Below are 11,237 nucleotides of genomic sequence, written 5' to 3'. Positions count from 1 at the left end.
GTGGCCTCCTCCTTTATTTCTTGACGTAGGGTCCAAGTCTCCTAGATCATGTTCGATGAGAAAATCACGTTCCCGAAGGTTTCATTCCGTTTGATATTCCTTTTCTTCGAAACCCTAAAATAGGCAAAAAACAACAATTCTGGGCTGGGCCTCCGGTTAATAGGTTAGTCCCAAAAATAATATAAAAGTGGATAATAAAGCCCAATAATGTCCAAAACAGTAGATAATATAGCATGGAGCAATAAAAAATTATAGATACATTGGAGACGTATCAACTACCATCAAATGTGTTGGAATTTTTAAATGCCTGCATGATCGTACAGTCCTTCCACAGATGGGTAGCTGGCTTCTCCCGGGTGCCGTGTCTTGGACAAGGTTCATTCAGTAGTTGCTCGAGGGTGGGACCTGACCCGCCTGACCGAGGGGGTTGCCTACCCTTGCACCGTTGGTTGTTCCCCTGTGCATTGGTGTTAGCCACAAACTCGTCAGCCTTACGTTTATTACCTCCTTGATTTGCTGGGTTATGCTGGTGACCCTTGCCGTTGCCGTTCTTCTTTCCCTTCCCTGTTTTTTCTTCATCAGACACGGGATCCTTGGTACTGTCAGAATCAACATATTTGACCAGGGCCGCCATCAACTGGCCCATGTCATTGCAGTCACGCTTGACCCGCCCGAGCTTCTGCTTCAGAGGTTCAAAACGGTAATTTTTCTCCAATATTAAGATTGCCGAGCCGGCACCCATCTTATCAGATGAATGTATTATCTCCTTGACCCGGCGCACCCAATGGGTCGTGGACTCACCTTCCTCTAGTCAGGTCCACGATTGACATAGGTTGTTTACATGTATCCTTGAAGTTCTGAATGAACCGGGCCTTTAACTCCGCCCATGAGCCGATGGAATTGGGGGGCAATCCTTTCAACCAAGTGCGAGCCGTTCCATCCAACATCATAGTGAAATACTTAGCCATTGCTGCATCGCTAACTTCCAACAGCTCCATCACCATCTCATAACTTTCAATCCAGGCCCCAGGCTGCAAGTCGGCCGTGTAATTAGGCACCTTACGAGGCCCCTTGAAGTCTTTTGGCAAGCGCTCATTACGTATAGCTGGCACCAGGCAAGGGACACCTTCTGTTCTTGTGGCTACTCCTGCCTCAATAGAGGTTGCCGGGTAAGCCAGAAAAGCCTGATGAGCCGCTTGCTCAGCTGCCAGTTGAACCGCCCGCTCAGCCTCTTGACGGATCCTCTCCTGATCCGCCAAGTTAAGGGCTCCACCCTGTGCCGACTCATGCCTGCGTGGTTGGTTACGGCGTGGAGCGTTGCTCGACATAGCGGCTGAGTCCATATGCTTACTATAGCTCGGGCTCCGGCTTGGGTGAGGGGTTGAATGGATTCTGTCTCGACTGTAAGAGTATGCATCCTGCTACGCCAGAGGCGTCTGAAGAAGTTCTCTCACCTTTCGTGTTTCGATTGCTGTCGGAGAGTCGCCTTCCATCCGGAGAGTAGCCAAACGAGCCGACGCAGCAATGAGATTCTCCAAAGGATTGGAAAAGTGACCCAGTGGTATTGGTGTATAATGAGGTAGAGCGGTATTCATATGAGGTGGTTCCATGGCCCGCGGCTGAACCGGCACCCCGGCCCCGGGTGTCGTGATCCGGTTTGCCTCCGGCGGGTTACTTGGACCAGCCCTGGGTGTGTGGAAAAGGTTCCTAGGATCATACGTCAGAGGCAGACGTGACTGAGTTTTCTGGTGCCTTCTCCTCATGACCTTGTTTGACGCATTCAGATCCACCGAGAGCCGAAAAGTCTCCGCTTGAAGTTGCTGAGCACGAGCGTCCAAAGCCGCCCGCTCCGCGGCCATCCTGACCTCTTCTGCTGCTAAATTTTCCTTGGCCTGTGCCATCTATTCGCGTACCTATGCCACCTCCGCGCCATGCTGAGCCTTATCCGCCGGCTCCACCACAGCAGTCAACAAAGCCGTCAACTTATCCATGAGGTCCATTAGCATCTGAGCCGGGGGGCGCGCGGGGTCTCCTGACCTGGCTGCTGCCGACCCGGTGGTTACTGCTGCCGCAGCCATAGAGTTCTGCTCGGGTTGAGTGCCAGCCATGAAAACTCCGGCTTGATTCGGCGGCTCAGAGTGGTCCGGAATACTGCTGCCATCGAAACAGCCCCCAAGCACGCCATCTTGTAGCTGATATAAAGAGTCTGTCTTGCCTGAGGACGACTCACCGTCAGAACAGATGGCCGTCTCACCGCCATCCACGGATCCTTCAAAAAACTCACCTCCATGGATGCAACCCACGAAGGCACGCTTTACGGCGGGTTGGGCCCGGGCGGATCTCACGCGCTGAGCCGTCTCGATGATGTTGGTGCAGACGTCCAGCCCAGGGCCCGATTCGCTGATCTGGCCGATGAAGACATGAATTCCGCCGAAGGGGACCCGATACCCGTACTCAATTGAGCCGGCCTCGGGTCCCCAGCCTTCGTCGTCGATGTAGAGCTTGCCGCGACGACTCTTGGTCATCCGGCCCACAACGTATCCCTTGAGCCCTTCGAAGTTGCCCTTCAAGAACTCAAATCCACCGTGCGCTGGCCCCATGGTGGGTGCCAACTGTCGTGGAATTGTCACGGCAGATGTCCTAGCAAAAGGACTTAGTCGTAGGGCCATCACAACCAGGAAGCTTAAAGGGGTTAATCGGGACAAAGGACACGAGAGGTTTTATACTAGTTCGGCCCCTTACGATGAAGGTAAAGCCTACGTCTAGTGTGTTGGAATTGCTGGGGTTTCGATGACCAGGGAGAGAATACACTTTGCCTGGCTTCGAGTTGTTGTCTCTTATCCTAAGCCGCCGCCAAGTCATCCCCTTATATACATGGGTTGACGCCCGGCGGCCTACAGAGTCCCGGCCGGTTCATAAACGTGTCTGGCTCGGTGACTTCTTTATATGCCTTTCTTTACATAAAGTAGTTTAAAATATTGTGCCTTAAGCCGCCTCTGGGCTTAGGCCTTCTACAAGTCTTAATAAACTATCGCCTTGAATGTTACTGGGCTTCTTTTGTAACCCACCATTAGGGTTGACCCGGCCCCTCCTGGGCGGGTCTTACCTGGTAGCTATATTCCCAACACAATCCGTGCTAAATTCTCCGCATGCTTATAGTCAAAATAAAGCTTTTACCAAACATATCGTTGATGCTTTAATGCAATCTTATGAAGAAAAGCTTGAATTAGAAGTTTCTATCCCTAGAAAACTAAATGACGAGTGGGAACATACTATTAAAATTAAAATTAAAGATCATGAATGCTATGCTTTATGTGATTTGGGTGCTAGGGTTTCCACGATTCCAAAAACTTTGTGTGATGTGTTAGGTTTCTGTGAATTTGATGATTGTTCTTTAAATTTGCAGCTTGTAGATTCCACTATTAAGAAACCTATGGGAAGGATTAATGATGTTGTTATTGTTGCAAATAGGAATTATGTGCCCATAGATTTCATTGTTCTTGATACTGATTGCAATCCTACATGTCCCATTATTCTTGGTAGACCTTTCCTTAGAACGATTGGTACAATTATTGATACGAAAGAAGGGAATATTAGATTCCAATTTCCATTAAGGAAGGGCATGGAAAACTTTCCTAGAAAGAAAATTAAATTACCTTATGAATCTATTATGAGAGCCACTTATGGATTGCATACCAAAGATGATAATACCTAGATGTATTCTTGTTTATATGCCTATCTAGGGGCGTTAAACGATAGCGCTTGTTGGGAGGCAACCCAATTTTATTTTTGTTTCTGTTTAATAATAAATAATTCATCTATCCTCTATTTAGATGTGCTTTTATGCTTTTAATTAGTGTTTGTGCCAAGTAGAACCTTTGGGAAGACTTGGCGGAAGTTTTAGCGATCTTGCTGTAAAAAACAGAAACTTTAGTGCTCATGAGATTTGCTGCCATTGTTTACTGGAGAGTGCTATTAGGTTTATTATTTTTGCATATGATTAATAGACAAATTACTCATTTCCACCAATTTATTTCAGAATTTTTGGGCTTACAGAAGTATTCTAAACCTACAGATTACTATAGACTGTTTTGTTTTTGACATATTCTTTCATACATGTCACTCATGAGTCATTGCACATCCTGGTACACCGCCAGAGGCATTCACCTAGAGTCATATGTTCTTCTAGTATCGAGTTGTAATTTTTGAGTTGTAAGTAAATAAAAGTGTGATGATCATCATTATTAGAGCATTGTCCCAAGTGAGGAAAGGATGATGGAGACTATGATTCCCCCACAAGTCGGGATGAGACTCCGGACGAATTTTTTTTAAAAAAAGAGGCCATAAAAAAAGAGAAGGCCCAAAACAAAAAAAGAGAGAAAAAGAAAGAAGGGACAATGTTACTATCCTTTTACCACACTTGTGCTTCAAAGTAGCACCATGATCTTCATGATAGAGAGTCTCCTATGTTGCCACTTTCATATACTAGTGGGAATTTTACATTATAGAACTTGGCTTGTATATTTCAATGATGGGAATACTCAAAATGCCCTAGGTCTTCGTGAGCAAGCGAGTTGGATGCACACCCACTTAGTTTCTTTTGTTGAGCTTTCATACACTTATAGCTCTAGTGCATCCGTTGCATGGCAATCCCTACTCACTCACATTGATATCTATTGATGGGCATCTCCATAGCCCGTTGATACGCCTAGTTGATGTGAGACTATCTTTTTTTGTCTTCTCCACAACCACCACTCTATTCCACATATAGTGCTATGTCCATGGCTCACGCTCATATATTGCGTGAAGATTGAAAAAGTTTGAGAACGTCAAAAGTATGAAACAATTGCTTGGCTTGTCATCGGGGTTGTGCATGATTTAAATACTTTGTGTGATGAAGATAGAGCATAACCAGAATATATGATTTTGTAGGGATAACTTTCTTTGGCCATGTTATTTTGAGAAGACATGATTTCTTTGTTAGTATGCTTGAAGTATTATTATTTTATGTCAATATTAAACTTTTGTCTTGAATCTTTCGGATCTGAACATTCATGCCATAATAAAGAAAATTACATTGAGAATTTTGCTAGGTAGCATTCCACATAAAAAATTCTGTTTTTATCATTTACCTACTCAAGGACGAGCAGGAATTAAGCTTGGGGATGCTTGATACGTCTCCAACGTATCTATAATTTTTGATTGTTCCATGCTATTATATTATATGTTTTGGATGTTAATGGGCTTATTTATACAATTTTATATTATTTTTGGGACTAACCTACTAACCCAAGGCCCAGTGCAAATTGTTTTTTTTGCCTATTTCAGTGTTCCGCAGAAAAGGAATATCAAACGGAATCCAAACAGAATGAAACCTTCAGGAGAGTTATTTTTGGAACAAACGTGATCCAGGGGACTTGGAGTAGACGTCAAGAAAGAAACGAGGTGGCCACGAGGCAGGAGGGCGCACCCCCACCCTCGTGGGCCCCTCACAGCTCCACCGACCTACTTCTTCCTCCTATATATATATCCATATACCCCGAAAACATCCAGGAGCACCACGAAAGCCTATTCCCACCACCGCAACCTTATGTACCCAAGAGATCCATCTTGGGGCCTTTTCTGGAGCTCCGCTAGAGGGGGAATCGATCACCGAGGGCTTCTACATCAACACCATAGCCTCTCCGATGATGTGTGAGTAGTTTACCACAGACCTTCGGGTCCATAGTTATTAGCTAGATGGCTTCTTCTCTCTCTTTGGATCTCAATACAATGTTCTCCTCGATATTCTTGAAGATCTATCGATGTAACTCTTTTTGCGGTGTGTTTGTCGAGATCCAATGAATTGTGGGTTTATGATCAAGTTTATCTATGAACAATATTTGATTCTTCTCTGAAATCTTTTATGTATGATTGGTTATCTTTGCAAGTCTCTTTGAATTATCAGTTTGGTTTGGCCTACTGGATTGATCTTTCTTGCAATGGGAGAAGTGCTTAGCTTTGGGTTCAATCTTGCGGTGCTCGATCCCAGTGACAGAAAGGGAAATGACACGTAGTGTATTGTTGCCATCGAGGATAAAAAGATGGGGTTTATATCATATTGCTTGAGTTTATCCCTCTACATCATGTCATCTTGCCTAATGCGTTACTCTGTTCTTATGAACTTAATACTCTATATGCATGCTGGATAGCGGTCGTTGTGTGGAGTAATAGTAGTAGATGCAGAATCTTTTTCTGTCTACTTGTTGCAGACGTGATGCCTATATACATGATCATGCCTAGATATTATCATAATTATGAACTTTTCTATAAATTGCCCGATAGTAATTTGTTCACCCACCGTAATACTTATGCTATCTTGAGAGAAGACACTAGTGAAACTTATGGCCCCCGGGTCTTTTATCATATAAGTTTCCAATCTATTTTATTTTTCAATCTTTACTTTCAATCTATATCATAAAAATACCAAAAATATTTATCTTATTATTGTTATTATCTCTATCAGATCTCACTCTCGTAAGTGACCGTGAAGGGATTGACAACCCCTTTATCATGTTGGTTGCGAGGTTCTTATTTGTTTATGTAGGTATGAGGGACTTGCGTGTAGTCTCCTACTGGATTGATACCTTGGTTCTCAAAAACTGAGGGAAATACTTACGCTACTTTGCTGCATCACCCTTTCCTCTTCAAGGGAAAACCAACGCAGTGCTCAAGAGGTAGCAGAGGCCCAACACGTGTCTACAAATAAAGTTGCGTAGTAGACATCAAGATGTCACGATCTTGATGTATCGCAGGCTTTGTTAATATAGTCGGATCATATGGTGTTTTCCCCTCTCTATCTCATTGTGATGAATTGAGTTTTCCCTTTGAGATTTCGTTGTTAACAGATTGAATACTTTTATGGATTTGAGAACACTTGATATATGTCTTGCAATTGAATACTCTTGCTGACAATGGGGTATCATATTGATTCACTTGATATATGTTTTGGCACTCAACTCATAGATTCCCTAGGTGACATAGGGGTAATCTATGCATAGGGGTTGATGCATGTTCTTGTCTTTGTTTCTCCGGTAGAAATCTTGGGGCACTCTTTGAAGTTCTTTGTGTTGGATTGAATATTATGAATCTGAATTTGCTTTGGTGTTATTTTAGTACGAACTCTAGGTTAGATCGATCGGAAAGAATAGCTTCGTGTTATTTTAGTACGAACTCTAGGGTAGATTGATCGGAAAGAATAGCTTTGAGGTGGTTTTGTACCCTACAAACAATTCCGTCATATGTTCTCTGCTAGATAGGAACTTTTGAGTGATTCTTCATTGCATGTTGAGGGACGGTTATATGATCCAATTATATTAGCATTGTTGAGAGGTTGCACTAGTGACAGTACGGACCCTAGGCCTCATTTTCAAGCGTTGCAATACCATTTTTGTGCCTGTTTACTATTTGCTGCCTTCCTGTTTTTATTTATTCAGTGTAAAAATATATTTCTACCATCCATATTACACTTTTATCACCATCTCTTCGCCAAACTAGTGCACCTATACAATTTGCCCTTGTATTGGGTGTGTTGGGGACACAAGAGATTTCCTGTATTTGAGGGTTGTTTGAGAGAGACCATCTTCATCCTACGCCTCTCACGGAATGATAAACCTTAGGTCACCCACTTGAGGGAAAATTGCTACTATCCTACAAAACTCTGCGCTTGGAGGCCCAACACGTGTCTACAAGAATGAAGTTGCGTAGTAGACATCACAAAGCAATATGACAATGATGTTGCGTATCATAATAAACGGAACGGTGGAAAGTTGCATGGCAATATATCTCGGAATGGCTATGGAAATGCCATAATAGGTAGGTATGGTGGCTGTTTTGAGGAAGGTATATGGTGGGTGTATGGTACCGGCAAAATTTGTGCGGCACAACAGAGGCTAGCAATGGTGGAAGTGTGTGAGAGTGCGCATAATCCATGGACTCAACATTAGTCATAAAGAACTCACATACTTATTGCAAAAATCTATTAGTTATCGAAACAAAGTACTACACGCATGCTCCTAGCGGGATAGATTGGTAGGAAAAGACCATCGCTCATTTACTCTTGTGCTTCACTTATATCCTATGAGTAAATTGTTGAGTGGATTGAATATCATGAAGTTGAAATTATATCATGCCTAGTGGTAGCTTCACATTGGGTTTAGAAAGTGAAATCTTTTGAGGCTTAACAATCACAATATTGGTCGTACAAGCAATTGATACGTCTCCAACATATCTATAATTTTTGATTGTTCCATGCTATTATATTATCTGTTTTGGATGTTAATGGGCTTTATTTCACACTTTTATATTATTTTTGGGACTAACCTATTAACCGGAGGCCCAACCCAAATTGCTGTTTTTTTGCCTATTTTAGTGTTTCGCAGAAAAGGAATATCGAATCCAAACGGAATGAAACCTCCGGGAGAGTTATTTTTGGAACAAATGTGATCCAAGGGACTTGGAGTGGACGTCAAGAAACAATCAAGGAGGCCACGAGGCAGGGGGCACGCCTACCCCCCCAGGCGCGCCCTCCACCCTCGTGGGCCCCTCGTTGCTCCACCGACCTACTTCTTCCTCCTATATATATCCATATACCCCGAAAACATCCAGGAGCACCTCAAAACCCTATTTCCACCGCCGCAACCTTCTGTACCGAAGAGATCCCATCTTGGGGCCTTTTCCGGAGCTCCGCCGGAGGGGGCATTGATCACGGAGGGCCTCTACATCAACTCCATGGCCCCTCCAATGATGTGTGAGTAGTTTACCTCAGACCTTCGGGTCCATAGCTAGTAGCTAGATGGCTTCTTCTCTCTCTTTGGATCTCAATACAAAGTTCTCCTCGATTCTCTTGGAGATCTATTCGATGTAATCTTCTTTTGCGGTGTGTTTGTCGAGATCCGATGAATTGTGGGTTTATGATCAAGTCTATCTATGAACAATATTTGAATCTTCTCTAAATTCTTTTATGTATGATTGGTTTATCTTTCCAAGTCTCTTCGAATTATCGGTTTGGTTTGGCCTACTAGATTGATCTTTCTTGCAATGCGAGAAGTGCTTAGCTGTGGGTTCAATCTTGCGGTGCTCGATCCTAGTGACAGAAAGGGAAATGACACGTATTGTACTGTTGCCATCGAGGATTAAAAGATGGGGTTTACATCATATTGCATGAGTATATCCCTCTACATCATGTCATCTTGCTTAAGGCATTACTCTGTTCTTATAAACTTAATACTCTAGATGCATGCTGGACAGCGGTCAATGTGTGGAGTAATAGTAGTAGATGCAGGCAGGAGTCGGTCTACTTGTCACGGACATGATGCCTATATACATGATCATACCTAGATATTCTCATAATTATTCGCTTTTCTATCAATTGCTCGACAGTAATTTGTTCACCCACCGTAATACTTATGCTATCTTGAGAGAAGCCACTAGTGAAACCTATGGCCCCCGGGTCTATTCTCCATCATACAAGTTTCTAATCTATTTTATTTTGCAATATTTACTTTCAATCTATATCATAAAAATACCAAAAATATTTATCCTATTATCATTATCTCTATCAGATATCACTCTTGCAAGTGGCCGTGAAGGGATTGACAACCCCTTTACCACATTGGTTGCAAGGTTCTTATTCGTTTGTGTAGGTACGAGGTGACTCACGCGTGGTCTCCTATTGGATTGATACCTTGGTTCTCAAAAACTGAGGGAAATACTTACGCTGCTTTGCTGCATCACCCTTACATCTTCAAGGGAAAATCAATGCAGTGCTCAAGAGGTAGCAGCAATTCACGAATAATTAGTATAAGGAAGAGAACTTTCACATGCAAATACACTATCATGGAAATCTTTTGTGATTGTGAGCCCCCATCAAAATATTATATGCCAAAATTGTTGATGTTGGACAAGGAAGACAACATAATGATTTATGTTTGTTCATATTCACATAGAAGTTATATTGTCATAGATCCTTCAACATGTGGTGCTTGCCCCCCATCTTTGCTAGCCAAAAATTCCGCACCAAGTAGAGATACTACTTGTGCATCCAAAAACCCTTAAACCCAAATCTTATTTTCAAGATTCCACCATACCTACCTAAGGATTGAGCAAGATCCTTCAAGTAAATTGTCATGGGTGGAATAAGGCAATAAAAATTGCTTCTAAAAGTGTGATATCACTTAGTGTAAGAGAAAATTGAGAGTTGTATGAACTTGTGATGGCAAAGAATAAAAGCGACAGACTGCATAATAAAGGTTGCTATCATAAGGGGCAATATAATGTGACGTTCTTTTGCACTAAGGAGTTGAGCATACAAACAAATAATCGCATGGCAACCTCTGCCTTCCTCTGTGAAGGGCCTATCTTTTACTTTTCAGTATTTACTTTGATGCAAAGAGTCAAAGTCTTTCTCTCTATTCCTTTTTATTTTTCTCTTTTGGCAGGCATCATGTGGTGAGGAAAGATCTAGGCACATATATCCAGTTGGATATGTGTAGCATGAGTTATTATTGTTGACATCACCCTTGAGGTGAATACGTTGGGAGGCGAAATTATAAGCCCCTATCTTTCTATGTGTTCGGTTGAAACGTTTTGCTCATGTGTACAAGGTGAGTGTTAGCAATCATAGAAGACTATATGATGGTTGAGTATGTGGAGCTCTTACTTAAACTCTGTTGAATAAGTTGAAATGCAATTGCTTGGCGCACTACAAAAAAAGACACATCCGTGACATTTTGGGCCGAACAATTTTTTTTCTGTCATACATATGACACTTCTATGACGATAATTGTGACAAAACCCGGTATCATCATAGATGTGGTGGGCTCCTACTTCTATGACAAAAAATGATGATAGAAAATGGGCTTTTCGTCCTGGGCGGGCCGGAGACGCAGCTGCATGACATTCTTTGGGCCGTCCATGACGGAAAAAACCGTGGTAGAAGTGAGGGCGAGGAAAATTTCGGGGAGTTCCCGGTTACGGTGGGAGGTCGGGGGCCGAGCGATGCGCGTTTCTCTCGTACACGTACATGCGTGTGTGCGAGGCGTTGGCTCTAACTGAACCCGAGCGATTGCACTGCAGGCTACGCGTTACTGAACCCGAGCGATCGATCGATGGCTGTTAACTAAACCCGATCAAGCGATTCCTTCGATACTGCTGCTAACTGAAGCCGATCGATGCTGCCTCTGGATGAACAGTGAGCG

This window comes from Triticum dicoccoides, chromosome 4A (assembly GCF_002162155.2).
Source record: "Triticum dicoccoides isolate Atlit2015 ecotype Zavitan chromosome 4A, WEW_v2.0, whole genome shotgun sequence".
In the NCBI taxonomy this organism is placed as follows: domain Eukaryota; kingdom Viridiplantae; phylum Streptophyta; class Magnoliopsida; order Poales; family Poaceae; genus Triticum; species Triticum dicoccoides.
This window is presented reverse-complemented; position numbering follows the sequence as displayed.